Genomic DNA, 13,278 nt, shown 5'->3' on the forward strand with positions numbered 1-13,278 from the left:
TTGCATGTGTCACACAGTGCACATAATATATATTTGTTTAAATTTTTGAGAAGAGCTCTGTGCATATGTCCTGTCAAACAAAGGATTATGGGAGCCTCTATTGCTCCTATGTGCCAGATAGGAATTGTTGGTCCCTGGGTCAAATGAGCTATTGCTAGGAGGCATTCTGCTTGCTTTTTTTTCCTCTTATTGCCACAACCTATTGGATAGCCGTTATCATTGCAACCACCGATGTACTTAAGTTTTAGATTAAGACTCGTTACTCCTTTTTTATTTGCCTAATTCTGTTGCTAACTTTATATCCTATATCTTTCTGTTAATTTATTCAGTCTTTTCTGAGTTCTTAATGCTTGCATATCCATAATTCTGATAGGAGCTGTGTGAAGGTACAGTAGTTGATGGAAAGTAAAAAAAAATAATCAGAGGTGCATGACCAGGAATCACAATAATGTCTTGGATAGCGTGACTCCATTACTATTAAAAAACGGACTATTACACCCAGTTCAATGCATCAAGTATAAACCTACCAAAATATTCCAATGCTTTTAAGGCAAAAAAAGAAGAGCTGTCTACAGTGGTCTTTTTTTCCAGGTCACAGATAGGAATTTAGTGTGAAGTTAGATGATCATTTGAATTTTAAAAGAGAAGTCCTCTAGCTGAAAGCACCGCCACTGCTCTCTCCCCTGTAGCGGCCAAGCTCTATTTCCCCCATCAGAGCTAAAAAGAGATGTAGCGACAGAGAACTTTTTCACATTTAAGAAAACTTTTACTCTTTCTTTGCTGTATCTGGGCAGGTAACAGGAAAGCAATATGTTTTAAAGTGTGCTCCAGTAAAAGTTTATTACATTTTTCTGCTAGCAAATGTACGGTTGGTTTTAACTGTGCAGTAAGCTGCCGCTAATTGTTGAGTTTTTTAAAACGGCTCCAGAAGCATTGGATAGTGGATCAATTCCCTTCCCTTTCCCTCTCACTCCATCTGCATTAATTGTCCCCTATTTTTGTGCACTGTGTGTAAGCAGACCAAATCCAGCAGCCGCGAGTTTCGTTAGCTTACTGTTGGCGTCGGAAATATACAGACCCCTGGTTCCACTTAGCTCTGTTGTATCATATTGCAAACTCACTTCAATGGCGTTTACATTCACTGTTGGTTTAATGGATAATTACTTATCATATAATTAAGGCGCAATTCATTTACCTAAAGACTAAAGATTACTAAAGATTGACCAACTTTGCTGATGTTCCCTTGTTTTTTGTCTCAAGTAGCCTAGTGTGTTCCAGTAGGATAGTTAAGCAGAAATAAATGTAATGTGAATAACTGATTGTAGTGTAAAGCATTTTGGAGTCCACTCGCTTGAAAAGGTACTTGAGGCATACAAGAGCCTTGAGATATACAAGGTACTTGTATATCTTGTATATGTATAAAACCAGAAAAAAAACCCCACCCATCCCTCGTACTCCTGGGCAGGTGGGTGGTTCCTTCATCTCAAGGCTGGGACCTCTGCTAGAGGTCTGGGAGCTTGAGGGTTCTTCGCATATGGATAATAATGGACATTCAATAACATTGTCCTACACAAACGTATAGCCTCTTCTTTTCATAGGTTTATCCTGGAAGTGAAGATGCCCTAAGATTGGGTCCATTGAGCAAAGGCTATTGTTTAAAACAATGTTTATGCCCTTATCCATGGCACTACAGTTCAGTAAATCTGCTTTTGCCACGTGAGCTGAAGAAACATGCTGTTGTCTTCTACGCTGTGTGGGTGGCAGCACTGTCATTGTACCTCTGTTCCAATGTGTTCAGGGTAATAAATGAGGTGTCACTGGGAATTGGCCCACGCTGTTCACAACACAGTAGCCGTTGAGGTAAGTAAACTTAAAGTGTTTCAACTCTCACATCCAGTCCTCCTTCTGTCTTGGCTTTTTATTCCCCTGACAGTGAGTTCACTCACTCAAGCCTTCTGTCGTAATGTCTTCTTATTTAGACCGAGGTTGACATTTTCTTCTGATTAAAAATCCAAAAGGCCTTTTGTTTCGCACCGCCCCCAGCATGATGGATGGGATTCAGTTTGATTTTAGATTTACAGTGGAATTAATCATTATGACTAGTTCTACCTCTCAGAAAAGCATTTAGGATTGATTCTAGATATTTCAGCTCATTCCAGCAAGAGGAAGTCCAGGGCGTGACGGCTTTCAGGTGGTGTTTTATTCTTAGTTTTTACATAAATGTCTTAGGCAGAGCAATAGTATGCGACAACCACTTTTACATGGATGTAGTAGCATTTCTATACCAATGCTGCCAATACAGAAGTGGAAATAAATATGGAGATTTTTACTTGTTTCTCTTAGGCCAGTCCTATGACAGATGATTAAAGGCATCAAGAGTTAGAAATAATCAATTAAAGTCTTCTTTTCCTACATTTATGGATTCATCTTTTCTTAACCTCTTACACCCTAAGGGGGTTTAAATAAATTTCTGCCTGACAAAAACACACAAAAGTAAATAACTTATAGCCTCAAAGCTATTAGATTTAAGAAGAAACTTTTGGTACGTCTGTAAAGGTAAGATGTCATAGAATGGTTTTCTGGTGTCAGCACCATTGTAGCTTTGACCCTGCCTGAAATATTAGGGACAAAATACAAAATATTTTGCATTTTTTGAACCTCGCAAAAATTTTCTTTGAAGTAAACATTGCAAAACACTACCAACATATTATTTATAGCACAAAAAAGTAGTACAGACTTTCAAATCTAAATGTTGTGTAAAAATATACCAAATTTGGACTCAATCAGATGAATCATATTTATTTTAGAATGGTATTAGTGAGAAATTTCGTAGGCGGAGAGGCCATTTTGGCACATTTATCCATAAATGTCACCAAACTGTGCCAAATATGTTTTTTACATCAATACTGGGGGTTTGGTAAAATTACGAGGTCACGTAGCAGCTGGACCCGCCGGTGGGTCCGTAGGGTTCAAGGGGTTAAGCTCTCATCTGAGTTTAAGTCATTGGGTAAAATCCTGACTAAAGATCCCCAGAACCTCCTTTCCCCAGCTACCTCCTCCAGCTCTTGGACTGAGTGGGTTTTTAAATCTACAAATATTGGACTTATCCCCACAAAATCCAAACCATCAAGGTTTGCCTAAAAAGTCCTTTGTGGACCTGCAGCTGATCCAAAACGCTGCTGCCCATGTTCTCACTAGAACTAAGACAGTAGAGGACAAGCCAGTTCTTAGGTCATTACAGTGGCTCCCTGTCACTCAGAGAATATACTTAAAATTTGTTGGTGTATCAATGACTGAATCGATCAGCACCTAAATACACAACAGATTAGTTGTCAGAGTATCAACCTCCCAGACCACTCAGGTCTTTTAGTTCAAGTCTACTTTGTACACCCAGAACTAGAACCAAACATGGAGAATCAGTATTTAGTCCCTATGCTCTACTTATCTGGAACAAACTTCCAGAAGACTGTATAAGTGCTGAAAGCCTGAATTCTTTTAGGGTCAAAGTTAAAAACCCATTTGTTTGGAACCACCTTTGAAAAACTTAACTGAGGCATTCCTAGTTTAAGGTTGTGGACCAACTGTTTTGTTTGCTTTAATACCTGTTTCTATCTTGTTTTTATCTTTAATTGCCTTTATTGTTAAGTATTGTACTTTGAATCATCTTTGTAAAAAATGATGCTAGACAAATAAACCTGCCTTACCTTTTTCTAGCAACCCTGAACAGTCTTATTTTAGCAACTCTTATTCATCATTATGCTGATGAAGATTCTCAGTAATCCAGGTCATAGTCATTCCATAAAAGTAAAAAAAAAAAATCCACTGGACTTGGTTTCCAAGATTTGAAGATGTTTCACCACCTCTGAGAAAGCTTCCTGGAGAGGTGGCGAAACGTCTTCAAATCTTGGAAACCAAGTCCAGTGGATTTTTTTGAACTTTTACGGAATATTCATCATTATGTTCTCTCAGACATTACCTAAATATTGGTGAGAATTAAAATATAGAAAGGTATGTCAATTAAAAGCTCTCAGCTCTTTCTCATTAGATGGGAGGACCAGTACAGTTTTTGGTTAAAGCCCACGGGACCTAAAATGCACATCCTCTACCCTCACTATTTCTGTGAACTTAACTTTCTGAAACACAAAGCTTCTAATTTATCTGTTTATTTTGCTGATGCCTTCAACTTGGAATCTATACCAGTCCATTTGTCCCCATGAATGACGTTTCTGTTATTCTTTCAAGTAGAGTCAGATTTTTCAGTGTTAAGGCTTAAAAATAACACCAGGTAGATTTAATTATCCTAACCACATTTACAACCTGCTAAAGAGATCTTTGGATGTACACATTTCCTTTATTCTGTTGTCAAGCTTTTTTGAAACACAAACATTTTATGTAAATTGCTGTCCAAAAATCTGCTGGGTAACAAATAAGGATTCCTGCACATTTTATCCCTGTGTGACAGAGCTTCTGTCTCAGTGCCTCGCTGCATTTCCTGTTAGCCGTCACATCTGTGGAGGGTGGCTGATCTAATTTCACAGCTGACAGTTGGCGAACTCACAAGCTCACAAACTGTGGCGACTGAAGTGTGTCACCCTGTTTGTGTGTCAGTAGGCATGTGTTTGTTACTATGTGGGCCTCTCTTAGATTTCCAGCAGTCACCATTTAAAACAGCCTGTTGGACGCTTCAGCAGATCTCAAAACTGCCTTCCTTAGGCCAACAGCTGACGTTGTAACTCCCTACCACTGTGTGTGTATAAAAGGTTGCAATTGGTTAAAGCTCTGGGGAAAAAAAGTCTAGCATACCGTTCAAGAAATCTTTTTCCTTCTTTTCTTATCTTAAAAGTAGCCCATAACAATGGCCAAAGTTATTCCCTTTTCTGAGCACTAAAAAATAGACTGTGTAAATAAACCAACTTAGTCTATATTGGTTTGTCAAATAATAGAAAAGTCTATAAAGACTAAAAGAGTGGATCCGGGCAGATTTTCCATACCCGTTCATCCACATCCCTGTGGGGAAGTGTTGGCCTTCTGGTTAGAGCAGTGCACTTGTGCTCTGAGAAGGTCGCAAGTACCCAGTTTGATCCCCACAGCCGACACTCTGGGTCCCTGAGCAAGACCCTTAGTCCCACACTGCTCCCTGGGCACCACACAATGACATCACACTGCTCCCCAAGGGGATGAGTACATTACATAACAAAAACAAGACAGCTGTCAGCTATTCTGAAAGAAGACTCATGCAACTCCAATCCAGGGTTTTCGCGGGTCATCAAAAGTCATTTGATTATTATTTTTTAAATTAAGGGCTTAATATGCATTAAAATTCACTAAATGTGATTATTGTGGCATTTAAAATGGTTTATTTAAAAAAAAAGAAAAAAACCTTTATAAAAACAATTTTGTCAGATATATTAAACTGCGATGTATTTGCGCTGTAGGCTCTCTTCTCCATATTTGTTCCTTTACATTTCTTGAATACTTCTGCTTCTCTCACTGGGTGAAGAGTATGGACGGTCCTTTCCTTCAACAGAAAACGGCAAGCAGATTCATCTGTGGTTGCCTTTGCCTGTTTTAAATGCATCCTCCACCAACAGCGGATCTTCAAAACGCATAAGGTCAACAGGTTTGTCCTTTTCAGCTACTGTAATCAGAGAGTGCAATGCAATTTGACATCTTTAATTCTGTGATTGTTATTAGACTGGTAGAGTGGTACTTAATTTTGCTAGTAAAAAAAGCCAAACTAGTTTTAATCTCTTAATATAGCTATATACAATGCATGCATATATATATATATATATATATATATATATATATATATATATATATATAATTTTTTTTTTTTTTTTTTTTTTTTTTTTTTACACTGGTGTTTAAACTTTGCACTTCATGTACACTATCTCTGTCTAACTTTTTACTTAACCTTTTTAAAGACATCTATATTTTGGATTCACTGAAGTGTAAGAAGGCATTTTTGGGCAAAACTGATTCTTTTAAGTATTTGGCTCTCCATGTAAAGAATCCAGCCTTGAAAAGTTAAAGGCCTTATAAGTCCAAAACAAACTTCTGTATCTTTAATGACCTCTTATCTTGTGAAATGTATTGAATACGACAGCTTAATTATTTTGGAGACTTTGACAGTCACAATCCTGAAGACAGAAATGCAAATGAACTATGTGATGCTCTTTGGACGTGGTTGAAACTTGAAATGTTAAAATGCACTAAGGGTCTGAACATTTCCAAGATATTTGATGTTTGTTTATCCTATCTGACCACTTTTATTTTTGAAAGCACTATTTCCAGTGATGCAGTTAGCCTAGGAGACTTCATGAGGAAAGACATCTTTAACATATTTTACAACTAAGCTACAGAAAGTCTTAACCAGATTTAATCTTCTACCTCCTGGTCCAACAGCCAAGGCCAGCTGGGATCTCAGAAGAGTCCGTGGAAATACAAGAAGCAAGAACTATCAGATAATAAATTATACCAGACAGGCATTGCTTGAGGTGATGGATGGCTGAAATCAAAAGGAAAACCATATCATTAACTGATTAACTCCAAAGGGAAGTATAAAGGCAGTGTTTATGTAGGGGCCACTGACTTGGAGACATTATTGTGGACACAGTTTGTAGCATGTTTTTTTGTTTGTTTTACTGACAGCCAAGCCAAAATAGACAATTTAAAAAAACCTCATGTTTGGTCATGAGGATATTTGTTCAGTTGACCTCTGAAAGACATTATCCTCCCTTAACAACCGACACCTTTCAATCAATGGTCTTTGTTAGAAAGTATAGAGAGAAACAACAAAGACAAAAACGATCAGTTATTGAACATGAAACTGGCACTTTTCTTTTTTTTCCCTCTGTTTCTTAAGGTCCACCTCAGCAATCAATACAGAAATATGTGATAAGCATCTCGCTGGTTTCAGGTCTGTTAGATCAGCTTGATTTTGACCAGTTACTTTTAGTATTAATAATACACAGCTCAGAGATGGGAATTATGCCCCGTCTGACTTCAGAGTGTTCATTTTGCACAGCAGAAAATAATTCAAATTGTGTTATTAGTTGTATTATTTACTACTGTTAAAAAGCCCATAATAATATCATTCTCTCCATGTTTTGTTTTTTTAATAAAACAGCAAATGGACACATTGACAAACAGGAGGTAATTGCAATATAATATTATAATGATAGTTATTAAGTCAGCTTTCACTGCATATTAAATGTGTACCTGCCATATGGTGCTAAATTTTTTTTTTTAGAATTCGAACTTCATTGTGTGTTTTTGACTGTAAATTTAAAATGTTTGACTTTTTGGTGCCAACAGAACCAGAATATTCATCCTTCCTTCAAATTTAGCTTTTGCAGCAAGAACCTGCAATCGGAAAAACAAAAAATTGTATCCTCTTATTCTAATAATTTAATGACTGTTCATTTTACTCTGAAACTTTGACCCACATGGAGAAACAAGATGTAGATCTATAGGTAAACTCACAACTTCATCTATTCAATTAATCTGAACACTTAAACTGCACGTGTAATTTCTCAAAAATAAAAGTCTCACTTGTTGGAACCCTTGGAAACCTTTGAAACACACCAACAGATCGTCAGGAAGTAATACTAACGTAGAATGCCTGCTGGGCCTCTGTGTTTGTATTAGTGCTTGTGTTGTTGTCTCTTGGTGGACTGTTTGCATTGGAGTGAATTAACACTGCTGTGTAATCACCCTGCATTATGGAGCAGTTCAATAAACTGACACTGCAGGTCATTGGCATTGTCAAGCTGCTCCTGTCAATATATGTTCCAGCCACCGGTCACGCAGACAGCAGAGACTCATCGTAACACACGTCCACACCCTGCGGGAAGACGTGACTTATATGCTCTGAAGTGAAGGAGATAACACAGTGATGTGATCAATAGCCTTTTAGTGGCAACCGCTCCCTGTCCCGGTACCCTTAGGATATATGCTGTTAGAGGGCAGTAAAAGCCCAGAGGACTCGCTTTCTCTCTGTTTATTTCCCCTTATCTTCATCACCATCTCTGTTGCTCAGAGCTCCATCCCCTCCCATAAAATATATATGCCTCTCAGAGAGAGAACAAAGACACTATCATCGTCCCAAAAATCGCCTTGCAGCTCCAACTCCATGTCACGGCTCAGTTTGTGGCTGTAGACGCATCAGCATGAGCACTGATCGTATGTATGAAGACATTTTACTGCAAAAGATTGAATACATTTTAACTTTTACAGAATGCCAGCTTTTAGGCAGCGGACTCAATCCCATCAATCACTCCTCGAGTTTCGCTGATGGCTTATTTTTATTCATGAGTTATGTAAAACACTCGCACAGGCTGTCAGTCTTTAACAGGACTCAGACAAAAACATTATTCTACAATGTGTTGGATGTTACCAACAGCGCTCCCATCACTTTGTCCATTTTGATTTTTTTTTTCTAACTGAATATATATACCTTTGGCCTTCAGGGCTTATTTTTATTCCAAGCACTCAATTTATCATTCCACAGAAATCTCCAAGTTTCATGGTCTATATGTTCTCTGAAGATGAGAAGGGAAATGGCTTTGAGGGATAACTGACGTTCTGCCTTGGAAGAAGTGATAACTACAGGTGATAATGCTTCAGAATAAAAGTGGTTCCCCACATTGTGCAGATCAGACAGTTATACAGCCCATCATGGCACAGTTGTTCCCAGCAGGAGTTATCTGTGCTTGTCCAATCCTTAATGTATCTTTCCTGCAATGTTTTAATGTCATAAAACTAGATGATGTTTACTCTCCTGCTGAATGATTTCTACCCACGATTCATTGCTACGGGGTCATTGTACATCATGTCAAAAGACACTGCATGACTTTAAGCTTTTAGCTTGGGTTGATTTTTTGAGTTGAACTGATTTGTAGAAATATTGTTTTGGGATTTGAACCAGATTCCAATGCGTACTCTTCTGTTTCAATAAACATGTAGAACCCTGACGTCTATTATGACAATTACGTTGGATGGAAACTTAAGGTTTTTTACCATGTAGATTTCTTTATATACACTGCTAAAAAAAAAAGAAAGGGAAAACTCACATAAAACATCCTAGATTTTGATGGAATTAAATATTCTCACTGAATACTTTGTTCTGTACAAAGTTGAATGTGCTAACAGTGAACTTACACAATAATCAGCAATGGAAATCGTATTTATCAACATATGGAGCCGTGTATTTGGAGTAACACACAAAATTAAAATGGAAAAATGCACTAAAGGCTGATCCAACTTTGATGTAATGTCCTTACAATAGGTCAAAATGAGGCTCATTATTGTGTCTGGCATCCACATGCTGAGCTTCCTACAACACTTGGGCATGCTCCTGATGAAGTGGTGGATGGTCTCCTGAGGGATTTCCTTCCAGATTTGGACTAAAGCATCCAGCAACTCCAGGACAGTCTGTGGTCCAACGAAGACATGTTGTCCCATATGTGCTCAGTTGGATTAACTTCTGGGGAATGGGCGGGCCAGTCGTCCGCTTCAATGCCTTTATCTTGCAGGAACTGCTGACAAACTCCAGCCACATGAGGTCTAGTGTTGTCCTACATTAGGAGGAACCCAGAGTCAACCGCACCTGCATATGGTTTCACAAAAGACCTGAGGATCTCCACCCTACACCATTACTGAGCTAATTTCAAACAGGTCAAACTGAAGGATGTTGCAGGCATCAGATCGCTCTCCCTGGTGACTCCAGACTCTGTCACGTTAGTCACGTGTGCTCAGGTTGAACCTGCTTTCATCTGTGAAGAGCAAAGGACCCCAGTGATGTGAAAAGAATGAAATACTCTCAGTGAATACCATGTTCTGTACAAATTTGAATGTACTGGCAACAAAATAGCACAAAAATTATTATTGGAAATCAAATGTATTAACCAATGGAGGCCCTGATTTGGAGTCGCACACAAACTTAAGGTGAAAAAACACAAACTTTGATGTAATGTCCTTAAAACGGTCAAAATGACACCTGGGGGGCCGTGCGGCCTCCACGGTGTCTCCATGCGCGGTCACATGTGCTCAGGGAAAAGCACAGGGCTCTAATGGCTTAATTTGCAAATCCTGGTGTTCTCTTGCACAACCCCCATCTGTGGATGTTGGGCCCTCATACAATTCTCATGGAGTCTGTTTCTAACCGTTTATGCAGACACATACACATTTGTAGGCTACTGGAGGTCATCTGTGGTCCCCACCTGCAGAACCAATCCTTTATTGAGTCTGTCTTGCTAATTGTCAATAATTTTTACCTGTTTTCTAATCTATTTACATAACAGCATGTGGAATTGATTGTCAATAACTGTTGTTTCCTATGTGGACAGTTTGGTTTCACAGAAGTTTGATTCATTTGAAGTTGTATTGTGTTGTTTACATGTTACCTTTATTTTTTGAGCAGTGTTTAACAACAAACCATTCCATTCTCAAAGATAGTTGACTGGCAGCAAGGCTGAAAACATTAAATTCCTTTTTTGCCAGAATGTTGATGCTGTTGAGAAGGTGGATTTCCAGATTGGATTCTGATTTATTAATTTAAATCTTGAATTTTTGATAGACCAGATATGTTCAGATTATCTCTTGATGTTCCTATGTGTTCTATAAATCGGGGACGATGAATATCGCATTGGAATTAGCTCTCTGGTAAAATCTGTCCCGGTGGTCTTGTGCACTCTTTATACAAATTAATAAAAAAAGAAGACCGTATTTGAAACATTGATTTGTTTAATATATTTGTTACTAATTGCGTCAGAAAAATACATTTAAAGTCTTTCTCAGACTATTTGTTTCTGCATTAGTTTTTGTCTTCTTTCTTGCATTCTCCCTACATATTCAGTCTTCTGCTCTATGTTGTTAATTGGTTGTTAATTGGTCTCTCAAAATTGCCCCTAGGAGTGACTTGTTGTGTTTGCATCATTGTTAGTCTTTTGTTATGTTGTCCTTCTGTGATACCCTGTGATGGACTGGTAACCTGTCCAGGGTCTACCAGCCACTCCTGCTGTAATGGAAGGTGGTGCTAAGAGAACAGTCCAGAGGCAACAAGGATGGCTGAAGCCTTAATGTTTTTTTTCACAAAACCCATTTATGACTTTGGGGAGATTGACTGCAGCTGGGGTCAGTGTTTCTAAAGCCACCTTACAGAGAGATATCCAGCACAATGGCATGCAGTTGTTGATTTTGTTATTTAAAACCACCCCTGAACCAGAGACAGCATAAGGATTAGAAGAACTTGATCTTTTTCAGTGGTCAGAAGAAGCCCTGACCAAGCATTTAGTATATGCAGTGTTTGGAGCATGGATATACTTTTTAGTGATCTAAATTATATGTATTAAAAAAAAAAAATAAAATGGAAACAAATCTCCAACAGTATTTAAATACCCTATAAATCAGAACTTACTAATCTATCTTATTGAGATTTGTTTCTAAAAAATGAGTCATTCGCTCAGTGATTTAGATCCCTTTAGAATTTAGAGACTTGGAGACAACATATTGTCATAACTCTTATCTTTTAAGCCATGTTTGGACGCATTAGTTGTCATTATTAAAGTTTTTTATTTTTCTATGTGTAGGTTTAAAAGCGACAGCCTGGAGGTTCAGAGCTTTGCTGCTAAAGTCACAAAGAACACAGGAATTGAGTCTATTTTTACACGCTGTAAACCTGCTTCACTTCATCTCCCGTGCTCTCTAAAGGTAGCAGGAGGTCTATAACGCCTTGATACAGACAGTTAAAGACTTAAAGAAGGCATTTCCTCTAAACAAACAATGACAATCAGCTGGTTCCAAACCAGGGTTTTAATCTGGAGTAATGACTTTCTCTCCAGTCTGCTGTACCAAAGACAGAGAGGAATTAAAATGAGAATCTACATTCCAAATAGATATTGATTATGTTAATCGGTTAACGCTATGTTAATCTTTTCTATGTATCTTAATGTATCTTAATAAAAAAAATTCATCAGTATTAAATATATATCAAAGAACTGTATTGTAGGACAGTAATAGAAAAAATTATTTATTTACAAGCTATGACAACAGTCTAGTGTCATGACCCCAGGGTGGTGGCTTCTGTTTATTTGAATATTATTATATTATAATATATTCATATTTACAATTTCTGTTTAGCAAACTGAAACCTTTCTCTCTCAAGAGCAGCTGATACAAATCATGACATGAATTTTTGATTTAAATTTGAGAACTCCAACTTATGGTATCTATTGCTTTAATGGTTCTATCAACGTGCTGCTCAGAAATCCAATTTATAGGATTTTGCACATTGTCAGAAACTATTTTACCTGATTTGATTTGGAGGAAAAAGTTTGGACGCAGGAAGATGGTTGGACATTAAAGTGATAATCCACCTTTGATCCATCACCTCATGCTATTTCTAAGGCACAGAGATGCTAAGGAGAGACCTCTCTTGGTCTAAAATAAATAAGAAAATTCCCTCTGATCGCAGCTAGCAGTCTCTCTCTACCACCGTCCGAATTGGCTTTTAACATCTTGGTGGTTTCTCATTTAGGATTTGGATCCCTGATGTTAGCATTACAAAAAAGAACCTGCTGTGTATGATGGGTAATCCCTGACAGGTGTGTGTAGAGAAAAGATAAAACATGGGTAAATAAATTTTTACTGCAAAAAAATAGATTTATAATTACGCTTGGAGGTTTCATCTTGGTGTTGTGGTCAGTTCCATTTGCAATGCTTCCTATCACCGATTTCAGAGTTACAGAAGTGTCTCATGGTGACATCACAAACCTCTGATTAACAGTGAGGAGACTTTGATCATTTTCCTTTTATGGGGGAGTGAAACAGAAATATAATCTGCTCATATTCTAAGAATATTGTCCTGCTGCAGTGTTTGTTTGTAGTTTAAACTCTGGCCGAATGGCATTTGATGCTAAATTGGGTTTTTCTGACTCCAGGTATCCAGGAGTCTGACCCTTGAGCAGGTACCCTAATCAGGATCCAGTCTAAGGATCGGTGCAGGTAACGGTGAACCTGAGGTAATTCACACCTTCAGCTGGTTCAGCTTGCTTCACACAAGGTTTTAGAGACCAAGCCAAACAATCTCATGCAGATGCAAAAGAACGTTAAAGTGAACTATTTCTCCACTAGTGCAAGGATTGAGAAGAACAAAAACACAAAGAAGAAAGTGTGTATCATGGGGTTTCTGTCGCTACTTTGGCGTTTAAATGCGGTTGTGCACCTGCCTCTCATCACTCTTACATCACTCACACATATCCACATAAAATATTT

Source organism: Cyprinodon tularosa, unplaced genomic scaffold (genome assembly GCF_016077235.1).
Source record: "Cyprinodon tularosa strain WSP-4 unplaced genomic scaffold, ASM1607723v1 ctg286, whole genome shotgun sequence".
NCBI classification, from domain to species: Eukaryota; Metazoa; Chordata; class Actinopteri; order Cyprinodontiformes; family Cyprinodontidae; genus Cyprinodon; species Cyprinodon tularosa.